General features: G+C 41.5%; 1 protein-coding gene across 6 annotated transcripts in view; it reads left to right on the top strand.

Annotated features, from left to right (window-relative positions):
• Window positions 1-19,861: 19,861 nt before the first annotated feature.
• Window positions 19,862-22,163, top strand: part of SESTD1 (SEC14 and spectrin domain containing 1) — a 58,643-nt gene continuing 56,341 nt past the window's right edge. For 3 of the 6 annotated variants that reach the window (XM_065840693.2, XM_071811149.1, XM_065840689.2), the window contains exon 1: window positions 19,862-19,936. The gene's annotated coding sequence lies outside the window, so the exon portion shown is untranslated. Of the gene's footprint in view, window positions 19,937-20,030; window positions 20,146-22,163 lie in introns of those variants that run through there. The other 3 variants (XM_065840690.2, XM_071811146.1, XM_071811148.1) reach the window with 3 other exon arrangements.

Below are 22,163 nucleotides of genomic sequence, written 5' to 3'. Positions count from 1 at the left end.
GCATTTTGAAGATGTGGATCTTATGTTAATATTTAATTTATTGTAGCTAGGTTAGGAGGGTTCCATTTATTTTGTTTGTTGAATTCAGTCTAATCAAATATGTCCATTAAGTGTAGGATGTGACATTTGAAGCCTTTTAGGGTATGTTTGCAGGAGATTGATTTTTGCCTGTGTTTGAAGAGAGTGAAGGAGTTTGCCCGTGTAATCTCCAAAAAGGTCAAATCTTGACTTAATAAATGTATGATTCAGAAACATAAAGCTCATTCTTTAGGACATCATATTAATATTTATTGGGGTCTGGATACTACAAAGACCTGTTAATTAGCTACAGAGTCTTTTGTGTATTGGTTAAACTGGCTTAAATCCAGTTTTGCTCAAGAGGGATTAAAATTGCTCCCATTATGATAAATCTGCTAAGCAGGGGACTCATATTCCCATTAATTCATATGGCTCAGATTAGTGTGTAGGTACATCTTTCTGCCACGACTAATAGCTAGTGGTGGCCGACATTTTTAATAGACTCAGCGAATAATATTTCCGAGAAAAATCATCCTGATTGCTGACAGTAGAGTGAGAACCAGGGGCAGCCAGGGAGCCCAGCAGGAGCTACGCAGCTGCATTAGGAAGAGGCACCGACTGTCCCAGCCTGTGCAGCACTTGCCCTGTGCACGAAGGGAGCAAAGCAGTGAAGACCAGAGAAATGGACTGGGACTTGCCCGAAGGAGACGCTCTCAAATATAGGGCTAACAGTCAGTCCAGATTTTACAAGTCAGAAGAATGGAGATGGCTGCTGTACTGAGACAATAACAGAAAAGCAACTCTGAAAGTGGAGCAGGGACAAGAGGCTACTGCCAAAGTAAAGGGCTACTATGCACAGCTATAGCTGCAGAACTGCATAGGTGAGGGAGGATACATCCATATATTATGCAAGATAACATGGTGCATACATCACCAGGATGAACTGAGCCTGTAGATCCTCAAGACTCAGCCTGGATTAGGTTCAGAATGAGTGCGGCTATATTTGCATAGTGCCAGCCCTGATCAAATGTGCCCCACTTCTGGACTCTGTTCATTTTTTTCTGACATACCTTTGAATGCAAAGTTAGTGGGTTGGAAAGGATAAGATTAGACAAAGAAACTAGTAATCTCAATATTTTTGTAAAGAGACAAAGAGAATATATGGAGTGTAACAGCTGGAAAAAAGACTTCACACCCTGGTAGAAAATGCCTAAAATCAGTGGGCTTAAGACATTCTTGCAACTAAAAGCTCATTCTTTATGTTGAGGGAAGAAACCATAGAGTCAAATCTATATTGAAAAAATGAGGGGTGAAGGACCTAAAAGAGAATCGTATGTCACAGGTGGATACTAGGCAGAATCATTGGAATCACCTTTTTTTTGGTTTTTTCCCCTATTCACAGGCGTGCCACTGAAAGGTGCAATGGGGGAATGCGAGTACGTTTTGTCAGCCCAGGATGCCCCACGTGATCCTGTCTCTTGACACTGTAGGTGATGATCTGGACAAAGGTGGGGAGGGTACTGAGGAGGGAGGCTCAGGTCTTGTGGGGATGGTGAAACGGGGGAAGTAAGCAGTTATATATGTTTGAGGAAATTGAAGAGAATGCACTCATGTAACTTTAGTAGACCAGCTTAAGTCTTGGAGGTGCTTTCTGGACCAGTCAATAAGAGATAAGTATTAATGGAACTTGCCTGACCTTGAATCAACAGAAACTTGTTTTCATAGAGCACGTAGCATCTGAGAACAGAGTGATTCAGCTGAAGATCTTTGCACCTCTATGCAGTACTGTCAACACTGGGGTAAGTCTGGAGGGATAATGAGATCTTTTAAAATACTTGGATGTGGCTGTGGGAGTCTTAACTCCTGAAATTTTTTGTTTGTTTGTTTTTCCTTCTGACAGGTATTATTCTAAAATAGAAAAATATTATTTCATAAAACCTCATTTAAACCCCATGCCCTGAGTCTTCAGGACTCTCATCTCACAGTGAAAGGGAAAATAATGGGCAGAACGCTAGCCCATCTGCATAAACTATTTATCCAGAACTCCTTATGGGGTAAAACCACAGAGGAAAAAGTGCTCTCTGCTCTTAGTTGTCAGCACACAGGGAAAAGACAGCCCTCAGAAAGCCTCATTTGCATCAACCTTCAACTCAGCGCTTCCCCACTGATGCTTTTGAGCCATCACAAAAGGAAGCAAATTAAAACCTGGTTTAGATAGAGAAGCTGAACTTAATGTAGAGATTGGTTTGGAGTCCTTCTCCAGAAGGAATCTCCAAACAAAGTGAAGGCTCCTCCAGAAGCTGAAGTGAGTGATAGAAATTTTGGATTAGCTCCATGAGGGCCTCCTTTTTTACAGAGCTGGACAGAGCTGAAATGGCCACTGTTGGCTGAACTGAAAGCCAGGGTCAGGCAGTGTTCCCAAGGGGCTGAAGCCTCTTTGTGAGACCTCTTGGAGGGTACTACACAATGGATACCATGTACCAGCCAGAGGAGCTGGTGGCTAAAAGCCTATGTGCCTGCTGCATGCTCTTTCCTGTGGGTGAGGCATCAAAATAATGCACTATTTCTAACACTAGCTTAAGGGAATATCTTGTGTATCATCCTGAACACATTACTGGGGGCAGCGTTCAGGTTGAAGCCGTGTTTCTCTAATAATGGTACTCTCCTCCCACACCAAAGAATCTGGTGCCTGGGAGTGGGGAACAACTTTTAAGGGCTCTCAGGGAATATATCTAGCAGTTCCAGAAATTCTGGGAGAGGGCTTGAACTAAAGGCATATGAGAACCCTGAAATACACTGAACTGGGTTTTTTCTGATTATTCCAATCAGCTAGGAGAGAGTTTATATGATCTGAAGCTTTCATTTCTTGCTAACACATGTTCACACACACAATGGCATTCTGTTGAATAGAATCCAGAAGATTAATTATTCTTCAGAAGGATTTTGGCTTTCTCTGAGGACAGTCTATACTTTTTTGCATTAGAGAAATCTTTTGTCTTTGTTTAACAAATAGGTGCAGTGGGAAATACTTGCCTGGGAAATTCCTAGAGGGAATAAGATCCACAAAGATCTTGATGCTGCAGTCCAAGATAAATAGGACATTGTAATACACTTAGCAAATGAAAATGCAAATCACAGAAAAGTAGAAGAGGAAAAAAATATTCCCTGGCCTGAACATTCAGAGAAAGGAAGTGGGACTGGGAGGTGTCTGACAAGCACATTATTCGCAGTCTCCTGCTAATTGAGTGTTATCTGAATTGCTTGCGGTTGTCATTCCATGAGCAAATGTATTTGTGGAAATGCCAGTAGTTTCAGAGTGATGATGCACTTAGAAGAAAAAATTGTGAGCACTGTAGGGAGACCACAAGCAAATGGTAACTGGTAGAAGAGACGTCCAGAAGGACTCCTTGTGCTTATCAGGAGTCTGTCCTTAAAACCTAATCAGTGTGGTGTTCATTTATCGGATACAGCTAAATAGTCTAATTGGAGTATATGTGAATTCAACTTGTCAGAATGCTTGGCCTCTCCACAACCTACCAATGAATTACCAACTAAGCAATAAGATGTAGGTGAGTCTAATGCAGAAATGTAGCTGGCAAATGAGAAAATATTTTTGAAGGGACTCAAGAAGCAGGCAATCAACTCTATGAAACTTCGGGGGGAAAAAAAGGATAAAAAACAGGGTGAAGGAATAAGAGATGTAGAAACAATAAAGGAAGAAATCTGAGGGAAAAAATGTAGAAAGAAAGAGTAATAGAAGAGGAGGAAAGAAGGACTGTGGAACAGATGGACAGAAATAGTTATGCAAAGGACAAATAGAGAATAACATGAAGAAAGAGACTAAAGAGGAAAAATAGGAAAATGAATGTTTCATAGTATTTGTCTTGGGCTTTCTGGTGAAGCTATATTATCAGAAACCAAAAATTTTGATGTACCAGCGATGTGGATCTTCATAAGAAGAGGGTGCATGTAACCAAACTGAAAAATGCTTTACCAACAAGAGGTGCATTTCCGTGTTGTGATCCCCAAATGCAGCTTGAGGTTGCAGTTACCTTTCAGATGCCCCTAAAGCATTTCTCTCTCTCTTCCATCTGTCTTTGGCTGCTACTAAATCACAGATTTGTGACAAATGCATGAGTCTGAAGGACTCACAAAATAACTACATCTCTGTAATTCATACTTTTATTTAGCAGATACAGTTTTTAAAGTGTTCTGGCACATATGATTTTAATTCTTGCAGGTTGTAGGAAAATCTTTTGTATATTTTTAATTCTTTTAATGACGTTGAAATATAGGCTTATGTCTGTTTATAACCAGAGATAATTTCATTTGCATGATTCCTTCTTTTGGGAAAAAACAGTTTTATGGAGATGGAGAAAGACAAATGACTGCATCCAACACATTCTCTTTCAAATGTCTCTTGTGTGGATACCAAGTAGGTGCTTTGAAAAAAAAAAAAACTCCAAATATTTCAAATTCTCCAGAATCAGATTTGCATTGAGGCATCCTACTGCTATAATAGCAGCACCACTTGCCAGCTGTCAAATGCCCTGACATGTTGTATAGCTCATGATGTCTTTGCCATGGACTATTGCTTGGACACTGCGATCAGCAGAGCATTGGTGATTTTGCTCCTGCATTTGGTCACAGCTGCCTGCAGACAAGGGTGCGTGCGTGCCCGCTCCAGCCACACCACTGCCGCTCTGTTCTCAAGAGCATTAATCATCGCAGAAGTGCAAGGAGAATAATTCAAGTCCTGTGGGCATTTGAAATAGTTCAGCCCCACTCTGCACTGTGACAGCTGCCAAGTTTTCTGTGTTATGAGACAACTACAAATTGTTGTTTGAATACAGCGTGCAGGGAGGGAGAAACAGATTAAAAGCCACTCTCAGCACATAGCACCTTTTAAAAAGTGCTGACTAGCAGCTTGTGTTTTGACGGTAATTAGAGGCCGAGAGGATACTTTCAGATTTGCTCCAACCCAGCCATGAGGAGTGTGAGGGTGTGGGGAGAGGACTTTGTTACTGACTGCCTTAGTGGCTCTCTGGCTTTCCAGCAGCGCTGATCTGGGAGGCTCGGTGGCCTTCAGAGACTCATGGACACCAAGTTTAAGATAACAGAGCTCCAAAAAGGGAGTGACTTGACTCAATGGGATTATTTTTCCCTGAATGATGGGCTCATTCATTTCTATGCTCTTATAAATGGGGTTCATTTTAGGTCAGTTTTCTCACCCTTAAAGCCTCTCAGCAGGTTTGTTGTTTGGAAGATGACTTCTACCACAGATTCACACAGATAAATTCAATAACGTAGAAACCTCAATGGAAACTGCAGCTGTAATTCAGATGATCCCAGAGAAGAGTGCTACTTACAAGCTACTGTGAATGTATAATGTCTCCCAGATAATGCGTAATTGCTCCCATTCTAGAGCTGTCTTATCTCAAAAAACAAAACCAAACCCAAGCCATGTAATTTAACAAACAAACAAACAACAACAACAAACAACAAAACAAAACACCCCACACACAAAACCACCACCACCACCCAAGTGGGAATGGTTTCTAATGAAGTGAAAATGGGTGGCAGTTTTTTGAATCTCAGCAAGAAAAAAGGATGTGTTCACAGCTGAGGAACACTGTGAGAAGAAGCAGATAAAAAAAAACTTAAAAAAAAAATCTATCAGAGCTTTGAGGAACTTTGGAGTGTCTAAAATATTTGTCCTCTTGAAATGAGAAGACATGGTATTATTGCCTTGGAATCAGTGACAGATCACAATTTGGTCAGTGCAAAACACACAAAATGGGCATGGTTCACATATATACACTCTGAAGCCCTGGATTTTCTAAATCATAGAGGAGTACACACACAGTTCAGCTTAAAAGGAATGGCCCTCTTTATATAAATGCAGCAGAAAGTGTCTATTAAAAGAAATGAAATATAATGATAAGCTATGCCTACTCTTATGACCAAAGTGACTTCTTAATCTACACCACAATTTATGTTCACATAAGGTTTCAGTCAAGCCATTTATTTTTTTGCTGTTTCAGGGAAGAACCAGGAAGATCAGCTACAATTTTCTCTCATTTTAGACAAATACAATCCTGATGGCTGTGGCCTGAAGGGAAGAGCTGCCTCCCCCACCAGAAGAGGAGGAGGAGGACTCTGACATCTGGTGGCAGAAGAGGAGCTGTCGGTGTTGGCGATGAGATATTTCTCCTTGTAATAAGCAGATGTATCATAATGTGAGTGAGATCGTGTAGATGCAATACTGAATGAACATCTGGGCAAATCAGCTCATGTAAACGTGATTTGCAGTGCAGAAGTTGTGGACTGACAAGACAGGATAGGAAACGATGATCAGCTTTGGACCTGTGGAGCATCAGGAGCTGGAGGCCTTGCTCCTCAGCAGTGTATGCAACATACCCTCCCAGCCCAACAGCCACAACCTAGAAGACTGATGTGTTACTATAGTATGAGAAAAACAGCCACAGGATCCACCACAAGAAATGAAAGAGAAGGAAGTTATACTATGTACTTGCAATTCTGGAAAGAAGTAGTTATTTATTATATACTGCCCTGTCTCCCCATTACTGCTTCCTCCTTCCCTCTTCAGTGAAATACTGTTCTAATATTTGAGTTCATCTGTCATTTACAAATGGGAATAATTAGCTCAGGTTTATATTTTCAGGTTTCAGGGTACATATTTAAGCTGCTGTTTGTTCGAAACTCCTGAAGTTCACTGTCAGTAGCCTGACAGAAGGGTTGTACTCCTACATCTTCATAAATACGGTATTCCCTGGAATATTTTGCAGTTAACATTTGGATATTAAGCCCTAATAAATATTCAGAAAAGTGTGAGAAGTTCCATATGCTGCCATGTACTTCCACAGATTCCGCAGGGCATCGCTGAATCTTCAAATTTGTTCTTATTTAAATTACATATGCTGATACCTCTCTTATTATAGTTTGAATATGTGCTCTAACTATTTCTAGCAAATACAAGGTCACTGATTGCCTCGCAGTTGTTTACAGAACCCAGCATTACATTAAATGTCTCTACCATACTGAAAAGAGTGGCTTATCTTTCAGTGAAGGTTTTCTAATGTCTAGAATAAGGCACCAGAAAGACACCAAGTGATTGGCAACCTGAGATCAATTTGTGTGAGCAGGCTGCGTTCCTCCCACCTCCCTGCCTGTGCAGTCAGGGATGCAATTGGTAAAGCTGCTCATAATACACCTTCCTCAATCTAAGTGTGAGTACTTGGCAGGATATTCTTCACAGAGACCCCTGATGGCTTTGAGATACTTCTTTGCTCTTCAACTGAAATGCTCTGGAGTGAGTTACTTTGAGGCATAAGGCTCATTTGTTCCAATGTTCCTTTAAAGAGGGGAGAAAGCATGAAATATAGGCTTTTGTGTCTACCCTGGATACCAGCTATTGCTTGTGGGAGAAATTAAATAGATTGCATTTTCATTTTTGCATTCTGAAGTGGCTGATGGGACATTCAGGTGTGGTAGTTAAGTTCCTTAAACTACACTAAATTTAAAAAAATAGGAGAAAAAAATTCGCAACATAACAGAAGTTACTGGTAGTCCAGGTGTGATTTTGAAAAGATACTGCATCCACTATAGACTGAATTTATTTCTATTTTTCATTTAGATATGCATGACTTACTGTACTAGTAATATGTGAAAATATAGCTTGTTCTTTCTTAGGCAAAGTTTCTCTTAATGCTCCAATCTATAGTCTCTGCCTCCTTTACATTTGAACCCTGACATATAAACCTCGGGTTGTGGTTTTCAGTGGTCATCAATATATTAATTTGTAAAGCTATATGTCTGCAAAGGCCTCTACCATGTACTAATCTCGCAGCAGAGAATGCTTGTCTGTTATTTAAATCACCATACTTCTCTAGCCCATTATCCAATGTCGAAGTTTCTAAGTAATCATCTGTTACTTCAAATAATATAAAAATAGCATGTCATTACCATTAAGCACCAACTGCAAGGATTTAATTTTAAACCATTTCTCCTTCCCTTGACTGAAGAAATGCCTCTGCGATCATTTTTAACCTTTCATCAGCATAATTGCTAAATAATTAACAATGGTTAAATGATGAGAACCTGAGAGATTTGAAAATTATTACTAAAGTATTTCACTGGAGCAATGACCTATATAAATCTGTTTCAAAATAAAAGCAATGTCTATTCACCAGCAGTACAAATTCTTTCTATGTGCTGGATCTTTCAATGTATGTGCTTATGTTTTAGTTAGTTACAGCTGTCCCTGGTCCTATGTCAAGGCATAAAGACCTGTCTCACTGCAAAGAACAACTTGTGTGCTGAGGCTGAGCTCTGCTTCTCCAAGGTTACTTCATAATACTTTGCAATGTCTTCATTTCCACTAATACAAATTAATTATTCCACAGAATAAGCCGTGGAAAACAATGTAAAGGCTCCATAATCCCTCCCTATTTTTGTAGCAAATATTGAGTATTTCCTTGCTTCTGTTAGCTGAGCTGATTAGCATGCTGAGTTTTTCCGGACTTTCTCCACTCATCTCGATGAGCTCCATGTGCTGACTTTGGATATGCCTTTTATACACCCTTAAGGAGCTGACAGTCGTCAGCTGCTCAGTCTTGTCCCATCTCTATGAGTCACCGGGATTTACTCACTCTACTTAGTCTCCTGACTTGGCCATGCTTAGAAGCTGCACACAGATCTGCTGGGATCCTGATGACCTGCTAATCGAGGTGCCATCAACATGGGCCTTTATGTCCTCTCCAGCCCTTTGTTCCAGGCACTCCCCTTCATTCTCCACTCACTCCAGTTGTAACGTTTCTGCTAAAACCCTCTGCATAACAAGGGTAGGTACACAGGAACTGGAGGTATTTATTAGTGGGGGCAGAAGAATCCATGGGAGCATGACGTAAATCTAAAGTTCTGGTGGTTAATTAGTGTACAGAGTCTTATGATGACCCTGTTAGGATTCCCAAATTACACCTCTGTCCACAGATTTTCTTCAAGTCCTTCTCAGGTCAATCTTTTTTTGTAGATACATTTATCTTCCCAATAGTTTTTGGTAGAATCATGGAAAGCTCTCTGTGGCTTTCACTCCCCGTTTTGAGGGTGTGGATATACGCTATATCTAATCACATACCTGCATCTCCCGTTCCTACAAGATTCTTCTTTTCAGTTACATCATGTACCTTTAATGGCGGATGTGATTCTGCATCCAGTGGCTGATGCAACTACCCTTTGAATTGCAGTTTCTCCCATTTCACCCAAACCTCTCAATAGCCACTTCTGTCTTTCTGTGTGCTTTCATCTATTGCCGTGCTGTTCTTCTTCAGTCAAAGTTTATTTAATTTTTTTTTTTTTTGGCTGAGGTTTTGAGGGAAGTAGTGGCAGAGAGCTTGTTTCGTTTTGTTTTTTTTTTCAGTTAGAGGTTCCAAGATAGATAGTTTGCTGAATTACCAGCGATGTCTAATACAATCCTAATGACTCTTCACTCCTGTCACTTCATTTATGCCTTTCAGCTGTTTAAATCAGGGGCACCTGTCTGGAAACAAAGAGAAGTGGTTGGCTGAGTGTTTTCACAAATAAAAGTAATGTGTCTATTGCTCCGGCTGTATCCCCACCACTTCCTCGTGGAGTGTTTGGCACAAGGGTGTTCAGCAGGCTCCGGTTTTGTTAAACACCTGCTCAGCAAATCTGCTGCCTACCGGGGGCCACGGGAGCCCCGCAGCCCATTAACGCCGGCTTTTGAAAACGCTGGTCTAATGCTAATATAGCAGTTGTGATCTTCTGTGAGAAAGTGCTCTAAATGCAAATTTTAATCAATGCCATTTCCTCATAAATCAATCCCTATGGCTTCCTAATTATCAGCGCCAGGCTCTGCATTGTCATTATGCTTCCCATACTGAGGTCCAGATTGAAAGAGATCCCTTCCTCTGCGGCACAGGGAAGATCAGCACTGCGCTGCTCTATCAGGGATTCGAGCGTGCAACATGCGGCTGATCAGCACGCCTGCCTCTCTCCTGCGCACAAGGTGCCACCGCTGTGGCTTTCCTACCGTAAAGTTACCTATTTTTTATTCTTCTTCTTCTTAAAAAACAAAAACAGAAACCAAACAAACAAAACCACAAACAAAAATCCCCAGAACAAACAAACAAAACCCCTACATGATGCTTCTGGAGTACTGTCATTTATAGTACTGTCATTTATATATATATTTTTAAGAGATGCCAAAATGGAAGTTGAGCGAACATCTGGCTTATTTTACTATGCAGTTGAGGAAGAATGTGACCATAACTGCTGTTTTCCTTTTCTCCTGTGCTAACGTTTTTGCTGCCTCCTGCTTTCACTGAACAGCTGAAAACCTCTAGGTCAATTAAAAGGAAGTGAATTTTCACTGGAATGGCTTACAGATGTCTAAGCTTTCAAAGCCACTGTGAAATAATTTCCTTTCCCAGTAAAAAAGATGCAAAATTCGTTGTCAAGCAAGAGTATGTTCTGTTATGTGTAAACAAAATAAAAAAGGAAGCATGATTTCTATGTTATAATTGTTTGGAAAATAATTGCATGCCACCTGTTTCCATTATCAATAAGCAGAGCTTATTTGTCGATTTAATAATGTTAAAATAATCATATGCTTTTATTAGGTTTTTAAATTTCCTTATGACTGGAAGTAACCTTGTTATACCTAACTACATGTTTAAAATTTCTTATTGCTGGTGTTTATTGTTAATAAAATAATAAAAAGAAGATATGATTATATTTTAAAAGTACAATCCTTTTACTGAAACAGACAGCAAACATCTTGCACATTTAAAAAATTTATTTTTTATTTCTTAAATGGGGAGTCTTGAAGAGATTTTTTGCAAAGCAAAGAGAAAAATCTTTCCTTTTGCATTTAAACCTCAAATGAGAAACATAGATTATATTTTGAAAAGATTGTATAGTGGCTGAGCACTTGGGATACTGTAGTTTACTAATTACTTTTGAAGGCATGGTCTGCCAAGGAAACCTAAAAACATAATTGAAAAAAATGCATGGTGGCCACTGATAAAAATAAAGTTATTGTTGAATATGCAGAATAGAAAAACTTTAAATCATTCAAGAGTGAAAACTTTGAGTCATAATCTGGATTAAACCTGAATACAATATTTTATTTACTAACTACAACAATGGAAAGACACTAGAGGTTTGTTTGCTTTCTGGTTTGCTTTGCTGCTGATTAGCTGCTGTGATTGTTTAACACTGTGTATCTGTGTCCTACTCCCTGTGAGAAGCAAAGAAATGCTGTGCAGTTTCAGTTGTGATCTGGGTTCTACCCCGTACACCCTGGCTCTGAGAGGTAAAGGGCCTTGGTTAAGAGCAACATGGGTCTGGTCTCTGTTGTCTGCTTTATAGAACTGAGGTATCCAAAGACAGGTTTGTCAGTTTGCCTCATCTTTCATGCAGCTCATTGTGATATTAAAAAAAAACTTCTGATGATTAGAAAACTGATTTGCAACCTTTTATATCAGTCATATACTTACACGGGTTGTAAGTGATCTAAAGCCCAGACCACAGTCCCGCCAGTGGAACTACAGAAATGTTTGAAATTAATAGGGCTTCTTGTCAGTAGTGGCTACCTATACAGATGTGATTACATGATTTGTACTCCAGTGCAAAAAATGTGTCTTATTCTGCAGATATTTTACTAAAACAAGCAACTTCATATACAAGAGTGGTCACCTTGAATTATAAATACCAGAGCACTAGTTATGCTGTTGAGGCTTAGCAGGACTGGAGCAATAATTATGAAAAGGCTTTTCTTCCCATTCTATCAAAAATGGTTTAATTTCTTACATTGGGTTGAAAATGAAAAAGAATGAGGGAAGAAGTCATGCATAACTGCCTGAGGAATCTCTGTGCAACTTATAAATTCTGACTGATCTCAAAATATTTCTTTATTAATAAATATCACAGCACATGTATAACCCGCCACATGCTGCCAGAGGGTGACACGCTCAAGAACCAGAATGTAGGAGGGCCCCTGAACTTTGCTGGTTGCAATCAAGCGGAAGCCACTTAGAAAACCCTGGCTGGTCAGCTTTGTTGGACAACAGCAAAATGTTTGAAGAGAGGACTAGTGAAGTCAGGGCTTGATACCAGGAACAGAGACATGGGTATACAGGCAGTAGGGGCCACTCAGAGAATTTTGAGCTAAACCCAAAACACATTTAAAGTACGGAGAAAACCAAAACAGAGAACATGTAACAAAGTTTCTACTGTTAGCTGGAGGCAAAGCTGAGAAGGATTTTTAGTTCTTTTATGGCAGAACGCTGAACTGATAAATTCTAGGCACGAAACAGGCCAGTGAGTTTGGAGTTCAGAAAAGGACTTCACTGAGCTAGCGAGGATGTTGAGGGAGAAAAGTTGGCACTAGCACTGGTGACAACAACCAAGAGGCTTAAGGACACATTTCTGTGGAGGGGTAATAGATGGCCTTGGTGGCCGAGAAGCCAATGAAAACAGATGGCGCCTGTTCAGCCTAAGGAAGGTTTAAAAGCAGCTGCTTCTGACTGTGTGCGCCTAGCATGCCCATGAATTTTAAGCAGGAAGGTTCATTAGGATAATTTCCTGCAATGTCAAGGTATGGCAAACTCAAACATTTCTTGCCAGTACTGAAAATCACAACTTTATATAGAGGTTTTCCCCACTATTTTATTCTGGATTCTTATCCTGCAGGCATTCATAAATAAAGGGCTGCAAATATAAACAAAATATTTACTTTTAAAATAGAAAGGCAAACAGAAGTCTGTTTTCAGTTGCTAATTTTAATTAGAGGACACACATGTTTCACTTATGGATAAAGAATAGAAGATGGTCACAGTCAGTTACGAAAAAGGGTTTAGGAGAAGAATTAATCAAAACCAATTATTTAATAACATCATGTGAACCTAGTAGAGTCCTTGTAAAATGCTAAAGCATTAAGCAAGATTTTTGATTTTTTTTTCATTTAGAAATGTAGATTTTCATGTTTTTTAAAATTTTGTTACATACAGTAACTCAGTACATGATAACATTTTTCAACAATGCTATTTTTTATGAGTTTTTCAGTATTACCTTATTAAGTAAAAATTGTTGCATGATTTAATTAATCTCTGCCCTATTTTTCCCATCTCTAAGTATGAGCTGTTCTGAAATTATGTTCATGCACTATAAGACGAAGTGCCAAGTACCTAATTTAGTACTCAACAGTTACATCCAAATTTCAGCTGTTGTATAACACCAAACATTGTGAAGATGAAAAGCTCAAGAAATCCTTGTCTCGGAATATAAAATTATCAGAACTTTGGATTAGACAGTATTATTCACATTTCATTTAAATAGTACCTTATTCTCAGGATGGCCTGAATTATTTTAACAACCTATTTGTAATATGTGTGACATCTGTGAATAAGATCAGTATTACAGTCTGATTGCCTATGATTTCTGATGTATGTGTGAAGAAAAGTGATACAGGAAGAGGTTTACTTGTGAACTATGCCAAAAAAACCCCAAACCAAACAAGGACCAGTAAATGGGATTTTAAAAAAACTCTGTGGATTAGAAACCTGTCCCATGATTAGGCTCTTAGGGCTTTTGGATGTGTTTGAAAATCCTGGCCATTCAGACTAAGATTTCAGAAATATTTTAAAGTTAAGGATAAACCAAATTAATTATATTTGAGACTACTCTTTCAAAATGCATTAAAGTTTGTACACAACAGTTTTGAGAAAGCAATAAGAAATTACTTCCACACATTCAAAAATGTTTTACTTTTAAATTATAATTACGGCTGTAACTCCTGTCTTTGGTAAAACAGTTGCGTTTTTAGCCATTAAATTCTATCTTCCTTGAAGAGGATTTCTGATGTGCAGGCTGAACACTGAATACTGAGTAACACCGAATCTCTATAAAATGAGCGCTGTTCTACACCAAAGGTCACAATTTAAAGCTCCTAAATACTTAATATATGTAATAAACTATAAAGTCAGGGAGCTTTAAGGACATCCATAGACTAGCAGATACAGTTATGAATATTAACCAGCTCAGCCACTTACTCCTAAAAATGGCTTTTCTCTGAGAGTGAAGAGCTCTGGCTTATTGCCTCTAAACATAGCTCATATTTCTTATCCTCTTTCAATTCACTGTTGCTTACAATGATTGTGATTAGTGTCAGTATATACCCTGGAAGCCAGCTGCTGTTTGTAAAGTTAGATATCCAAGCCATATTAAGAGGAACCTATACAGAGAATGTATTTAAATCCCACAACTGAGCAGTTCTTGTTAACATAAACAGATTTGCTGTTTAGACATTATAGAGAAAACAAAACAAAAAAAACCTCCAGCAACAACAACAAAACTTACTGGAACACTCCTTTCAATTTATTCTTTCACAATTGATCCCTATTCTGACCCCCAGATAAAATTACAGGAGTGTTTTCTCAAGAACATGCTTGTTAACATGTCCTGGCTAGAACTGTGCTAGAATTGCCCAATATGGGGAATGCACACAAGAAGTGTAAAGCCATCTTTGTCTTCTCCTTTTCTAAGACCACACAAAGTAACAGCTACAGTGCAGGACACCTGCTTCTTGATCTCTGATGTACATTATCATCCTAACCCCCTTTCCACTCTTAACACTCTGCTATACCTGCTAATAGTTCATTTTGAAGCTGGAAATTGAATGTAAATCTAATGCAAGCAAAAATAGTGGTGATACCAAATGTAGCTGCTTCTTCAGGCCACTGTTAATAAACCCCATGGCCTAAGAGTGAGCAAGTTGCAGGGAGACAGTAGATAATCAAGCCTTGTTAGAATAATCTCTGGGGTTTTTTTTGGTGGCATTTTGTGGGTTTTTTTGCTTTGTTTTGTTTTTGGTTTTGTGGGGTTTGGTTTTTCGGTTTGGTTTTTTTTTTTTTTTTTGGTGCAAGCAGAAGAAAACAGCATGGAGCTGCAAATATGGTTCCAGCAAAACATTAGTTGCTTTGTACAGGACTCATTCAAAATGTCACTGACTATCAGCACTCTCTGTTACTTCCGTAGTCAGCATTTCAGAGCCATGTTTTTACAGAGCTGCTATGCCTCGTGATAACTTGTATAGTAAGTACAGTTGTTCCTTTGCAAGCACCAGAGCAGTGACCCCTGATCAGACTGAGCCATCCAGCAACAGAGTATGTTGTAGACATCCCACCAAGCCTGCTCAGTGGTATGGCACAAGCACCTGATATGACAGGTAAATTGGTTCTCATCTCCTTCCTCTGCAGCCAGAAATGTGACTTGAGACATGTCCATCTCCATTCTGCTGTCGTGTACGTTCTGATTGAAGCTACAGAGATGGGACCAAGATCCATACCCCTCTAATGGCACAGGGAGGCTCAGGCCAGACCTAGTCGACTGATTTCCTCTGCAGAAAGGAAGGCATTTCCCCTGTACTATGGAGGCGTGGGGTCTACTGCCAGCCAGAAACCATTTCTCCTTCACAAGATGAAATAAATTGGTGAGGAAACCATATTTGTATTTAAGAAACCTGGGAAGCAAGATACTGACCACAGATAACTTTGTTTCCCATTAAACATTTCTCAGGTAGCTACTCAGACAATGCAGCCTTTAGGCTTCTATTTGAGGTTTGTTCTTGGTTGGTTTTTTTGTTGTTGGTGGTGGGTTTTTTTGTTTGTTTGGTTGGTTTTTTTGTGTTTGTTTGTTTGTGTTTTTTTTTTTTTTTTTTTTCCCAAGAAAGCCCTTATTTCCTCAGTAGGCAGGAAAAGACACGTTATGAAGATTGTATTTTATAGAACTTAAAAGTAATTAAACAAAGTAATAAAAGTCATTGCGGAGTTTGCTGCAGGACATGCAATCCAATAGCCTCTAGTACTTGGAAAGATATGATGAGATCACGGCATGCTTTATTGTTCCTATCTGAACATGAAGAAACAGATGAAAAAAAAGACATCCCATCTCCCCCCTTCCAGTTTCTTCAGAATCTTACAAAGAGTCTTACTGCCGTCTCTCACTACAGACATGTCACTCCTGCAAAGACTTTTATAAAACAAAGGCTTTATCTTTTTTTTTCTTTTGTAATTTAACTGAATAATTTCAAAATTATTGCCAACATGAGATAGGAATTTAAAAGATTGTTTCATACACTCTTTGATAAGTATGAATATAATAAAACATAGATCCTACAAAACCTCCTTGGTGCTGTCTCCACACAGTGCCCGGCTTACTGATCGTGCTAATCAGTACGCGCAGTCTCGGGTTGGGCCTGGGATATGAGTTTCAGATTCTACTAAAAGCACAATTTAAACATTTGTTGCTAATTGTTTCCGAAGAAACAATCTCTCCTCAGTTCAGGATTGAAAACTAGTGTTTAAAAAGGCATTTCAAATCTTTATGCTAATAGCAGGTGAACGTGGCTACCTTCAGAAGCTAGCGGATGGTAGTTCACATACTTAGCACTGTAGCAGATCCTTTGTTTCTGTGATGTTTTGAATGTGTACTGAATGCTTACATATTTCTGTCACTTGCACTTCCCAAACCTCCTAATACTGTTCAGCAACACAGAAGTGACTTTTCCCACTGTTTTGCCAACATGTATCTGGCTGTATGGCAAATACATAAGGTTCTGAAGAAGTAGATATCTCTGCTGCTTACCCATGAATACCATGATATCATCTTGTTATAATCATAAAGCTCCATAGACAAAATATTTTTCGTTTTTTATTTACAATTAATGACTGCCAGCCTACACTAATCGCACTGCATATAGTTATTTGCTTATTTACTTTATATACTATTTATGAATTGCAATGGTCTGCAAGTTACAGCTCTAGCCACTTACACTGGATAGTGCTAACCTGCAGTAATTCAACTACTCAGATTCATTTTCGTGCTACAGGTGAAAACAATTATCTCTCTGTTGCAGAGAGATGTGGAAGGAAATAACAAGCAAGGCAGCAGAGTAAATCCCTCTAGGTGGATGGTTTCCAGCCTGCTGGCACAAGGCTGTGCCCAGCAGTGACTCCCTGTGCCCAGGGGCAAGCAAGTGTAGCAAGAGCAAAGTTGCATCATGGGCCCATGGGTGCTGCACAGTATGGCCACTGTCACTTTTGGTGGCACCTGGGATCAGCGTCATGGTGATGAGCTGGTGTCCACTAGAAGCATGTGGGGGTCTGGTTTGTTTTTCTTTGAAGGCTGATTTTTCTGGAAGTGCAGCAGCTGAAGCTGGAAGCAGTAAGTCCCTTGTGAGAGCCCTGCTCTGCCTGGAACAAAGGCTCCATTGTGCTGGTGCGCAGCACAGCGCCCAAAGCTCAGGATGTTTTCAGACTATTTACTTTTGTTCGTATTTGAGTAAATCTGGCATAGCTGCTGAGAATAATGACATATTTTAAGGCTTGTTTTAATCAAATGGATCCTTGATACAAAAAATGTACTGTGATTTCATTTTACTGTTAGTTTTTGTGGCAAAGGCAATTAACTACAACTCTGAATTGCTGGTATGATCTTAAACAAAATTAATCATCTCAAATTCTGTCCTGGCAAATCGCTCAGCAGAATATACACAGAAAGGTCAGAAAACCTGTTACAACACCTTGATACTTGAGTACTATTTCAGTTCCAGCCAGAGTACAAATGAGAATGACTTTTGGGTTGCTCTGTCTTGCAGGATTGGGAACTGCTGCAGGAGTTCTGCCCTTCCTCTCTGCAGGAAGAGAAGACTTGTTCAGTCATTGAGAAGAGATTCCAGTTGTGACCAGGAGAACAGAGAAGGAGAAGTTTGGTATGTGTCCTTTTGGCCTAAATTTTGTTTCTCTTCTCTCAAAGTAACTATAAGAAATTTTATTAGGATTAAATAGCTCATATGTACTGAAAAGTTTGAGAATCACAAGCCAAACCAATAGCACCAAAAGTGCACAACCTTGTCATAAATAGACATACTTTTGTTTATTGCATAGGCTATGTGATAGGAATGGTACGAAGAATATAATGCCTGTACTACAGAGGGTTTTAGAAGTGTGAAGTGACAAAGACAAACTCAGTATGGCAGTCAGCTGTAGTTTTCCCTTTAATTTTAGTTTTACTCTTTTTAAAGAGGAAAGATGTCTGTGTGACTTCCACTGGGCTTTTGCTTACGCTGAACATCAGTGCTGGGCATCATGTCATTCATCCTGCATTCTGAAATACTATTTGTCCAACAGTCAGAGGTTACAAAGATTCTGCCTGTGGGATCTGAATTAAGTCTTGATTTGTAGTGTAAGCTTCTTTATGTTGTCTTACGTTCTAGCCGCAAGAATGCAATAAATAAGCATAAATGTAGAAGAGTGACCTAAAAGTTGTATCTGGTGCATTCTTAAACCGTTAGTGCACACATTTTAAAATATATTTTTTAAAATATTCTACTTTTAATAAAATAGAGATTCATTTATGTGGTTCTCTACAGCAAGTACGTTCAGTGGGAAGCTGATGAACATTCCTTATCTCTGCTTATCTCTAAAGGTTGCTAGGGAAGTATTTTTGCTTTGCCTCTTGTTTTGCTGCTGCTGTTTTAAGTGTTCTTCCAGCTTAGAGAGACCTGGCAGAGAAGGTATGTTCTCGAGGCTGTCAGGCCTTGGCCAACAGGCCTTCTCTGGAAGTGTTAATGACAGTTCTTTATCTTTAGCTCTTGCATGTCCAACAAGTTGTATTGCTGAGAGAGGGACAGCTTTCTGAGTCAGCTTGGCCAGGGATGAGGTCAGTGCCACAGGCATGCTCCAATGGTGATGATTCCTGCAGCACATGTTGACTGGCAGCTATTGGGAAGGGAAGCAAACAGTGATGGTTTTGCAAACTGCATTTTAAAGGGGAGAAATCAAGCACTCGCAGATACGTGAGACAGTTGTCTTATATGGAATGAGTTATAGTAAATTATATTCAAATGTTCTACAAATAACAAGAGCAAAATAACTGTTAAGATGGAGTTTGCAGAGGCCTTTTTTTTTAAGAGCCATAATGTAACCTAAAAACTATGTGTTCAGCAGGAGATTCAAGAGTGACAGCATCTTGACTTAGGCCAGTCAGACTGAAAGCAAGACAAGTGTTTTGGCTGATTTCCTTCATAGCATTTCTTTCCACATTTTTTCTTGTATTTTAATCTTGGCATGACAAGAGTTTCAGGATGTTTGTCCAGGAGCCTGGACAGATGATAGCTTATTAGCTGCACCGGGGAAACTAAATGCACGTTGGTTGTGTGATGGGTGGAACACTGATAGCAAAGCGCCGCAGGTGGAAGCTGACATCTGCCCCAGGGACTATGAATGATCAGTTTCACCTGTGATCAGTTTCACTTCCGTTCAACACCCGCGCACATCTCCAAATAGTAAAGCGCGACCACTCAGTTCTGTTAGACCTTGGCCCACCCACCGCTGCGTGTTTACGGCGGGCTCTCAGTCATTGACCGGCGGCCCCGGCCGGGCGGGGCTGCGGTCTGCGGGGCGCAGCGCTCGGCACCCCCTAGCGGGACGGCGGCGGCGCATTGTCTCCCGGCGGGGTGGGGCTTCGCGCCGCCGTCCCTGGGCCGGCCCGGGTCCCGCGCAGCGGCCGCGGCGGCGCCGCAGGAGGGACGGGCAGTTCGGCGGCTCCGCGCCCCGCGGGCGGGGGTGGTAGGACAGCGGAGCGAAGGCGGGCCCGGCAGTGCCCCGTGTGCGCTGTCTCCTTGCCGACGGGGGAAGGGGTCGGAGCCGCTCCCCTCCCCGGGGGCTGCCACCGGGCCAGCCGGGCGGTGCGAGGCGGCTGAGGGCAGCCGTCGCAGCCTGGCCGGAGCGGGCGGGTCCAGGCTCCGCCCCGCATCCGCCAGCCCGCCCTGCCGCCGGCGTCCTCCCAGCCCGGGCACCCGGAGCGCCGCAGCTGGGTGAGTAGCCGTGTCCGGAGGGGCTCTTCACTCGCCCCGGCGCCGCGGAGGAGCGGCCCAGCGGCTCCGAGCGCAGCGCAGGCCCCGCGGCCTGGCCGCGCTTTGTTCCCCGGGCGGCGGCGTTGGAGCTGTGGGGCGCCCCGCTTTGTCGGGCGGCGGCCAGTTCCCGCTTCTCCCGGAGGGCGGCGGTGGCCCGGTCTTGCAGCAAGGTAGCCCTCCCTGCCCGCTGCCGCTTCTCCGCAGCAGGCGGGAGGGTTAACGGGGTACCTGGCGGCTGCCGGCGGAGCTCGCCCTCCACCCCTGCCCGTTTCCCTGCCCCTTCGTGGGTCCCGCCGGCCGGGGGGCACGGGCAGGTCGGTACGACCCAGGGGAACCCGCGCAACAGGTCCGGGTATTGTTCGTGCGGTGGCGGAGGGGCTCCTTTGTGCGGGCGACGCGTGGGAGGGCGGCGGCCCCTCCCGCCGGGCCCCGCCGCGTCTGTCACGGCGGTTCGGACGGAGGGGGCTCCACGCACGGGGGAGCTCCCCGCAGGGGCCGAGGCTCGCCCGTCCGCTCCGCTCGGCTTCTCTCGGGGATTTTCCCGGTGCGTCGCCGCTGGCCAGCGCGGCCGCGGGCTGGCAGGGACGAGTCACGGCCGTGTCACTGTTTCGGCGTCGGGCGCTCCTGGGTTTCTGGAAGTGCTGCCTGGTCGGGAAGCTGATTCACTGCTGAAGCAGTGGTTGCTCAGAGCCGTGGTTGCCATTTCTTTAATTTTTGACAGTTCCATTGTCTAGCAATTTTGTCTTTTCCCCAGTAACTGACCTTTTCCCCCTTAGCCGAGCTTTTTAGACAGGCAGTTGTAGGAAGGAGATCCTCTTAAGCACCCTTGTTTTTAGAGAATTTGAACAAGGGTATGGAGGCAAGTAGTGCAGAATGGTTGTTTGTAGAGTTTTTTGTTTGTTTGTTTTTAATAAGCAAAATTGGTAAGACGTGGATGGGTATTAGTAGATGTTTTTGTCAGTTCTTTCATCTGTCTTCACCCCAAAGGCCATACTAGTCCTCTGCATTTTTAGTACTGCAGTGTCTGCATTGTCCCAACAGTTGGATGTTGACTTTGTTCATGCATTAAAATTCACCGTGATGAGGAAGTACTGTTTTTTGTTGTTGTTGTTGTGTTTTTTTTTTTCCTCTCTTTCCTGGTTGTGTGACATTGTCTGCTGAGATTCAGTGCATAGTAAATAATGAATACTGTTATTATAGGAACAATGATGGTGATGAACTTCCACACTAGTAAGGGTTCTAAGTTTTCTGAATGTGAGCTTTATTAGTCCTGGTGCCATTGTCTGCACCAAGCAGAAACTTGAGGAGGAAATGGGGAAGGTGGACCACAGAATAGAACTGACACTTGATCAGAGAGGCCTACTGCTTGTTACTAAGGTGCTGATCATACTTTACTGTCACGGAAGAACAAAACAGAGCACCCCACCAGAACTAGGAGTATTTGTAAGTTTTTTTTTAGTGTTGGATCTTAGGATTTTGCACGAGTCATTACATCATAGATTGTTGCTTGAAGAATCCTGTAAAATCATCTCAGACAACTGTTTTTCCTAAAGTATGCTGATAGGTGATATTTTATTTGGAGTTTTGAGGATCTGTAACATCAGTTTTTCTAGAAAAAGAAGTTAAGAGAAAATATATGTATTTTAAATTTTCTTACAAGAAGAAGTGCCATGATTTCTTCTGGTATTGTAGGCTACAATTCTAAATTGGCTATGGAATCCCGTTTCTCAGTAAGACTTATGTGAGCAGGGGAAATAGACATAAGTTTGTTATTTTCCAATAGGAGAATAAAGCAGTCCGGTAAAGTTCAGCTCAGTTTCATTTGGCTGCTGCTTGGGAGTGGTAGCAGGGAGAGAGCCTGCAATACTTCTGGAAGAGACAAGATACATTGATGGTGAACTTTAATGCAATGCTGCATGACTGTTGAGAGTCCTTAGGAATAGAGCACAAAGAGGAACACCTTTATTCTGCAGTGACTGTGAGTGGTTGGGGAAATACAGAATGCCTTCAATAGACAGCTTCTGTTAAAGTAGGCAAAGCCTACCTTGGGATTTGGTGGGGATAAGAAATGATGTTGCAGGATTTCCACCGAGGCTGTGCTCAAACTATCTTGAGCACTTGATATTGAAATTCTGGTTCCTGATCTATAGGTGTGGACTCTTGCCTTCTCTCCATCCTTTTGAAGTCA

This window comes from Patagioenas fasciata, chromosome 7 (assembly GCF_037038585.1).
Source record: "Patagioenas fasciata isolate bPatFas1 chromosome 7, bPatFas1.hap1, whole genome shotgun sequence".
NCBI classification, from domain to species: Eukaryota; Metazoa; Chordata; class Aves; order Columbiformes; family Columbidae; genus Patagioenas; species Patagioenas fasciata.
This window is presented reverse-complemented; position numbering and strand designations above follow the sequence as displayed.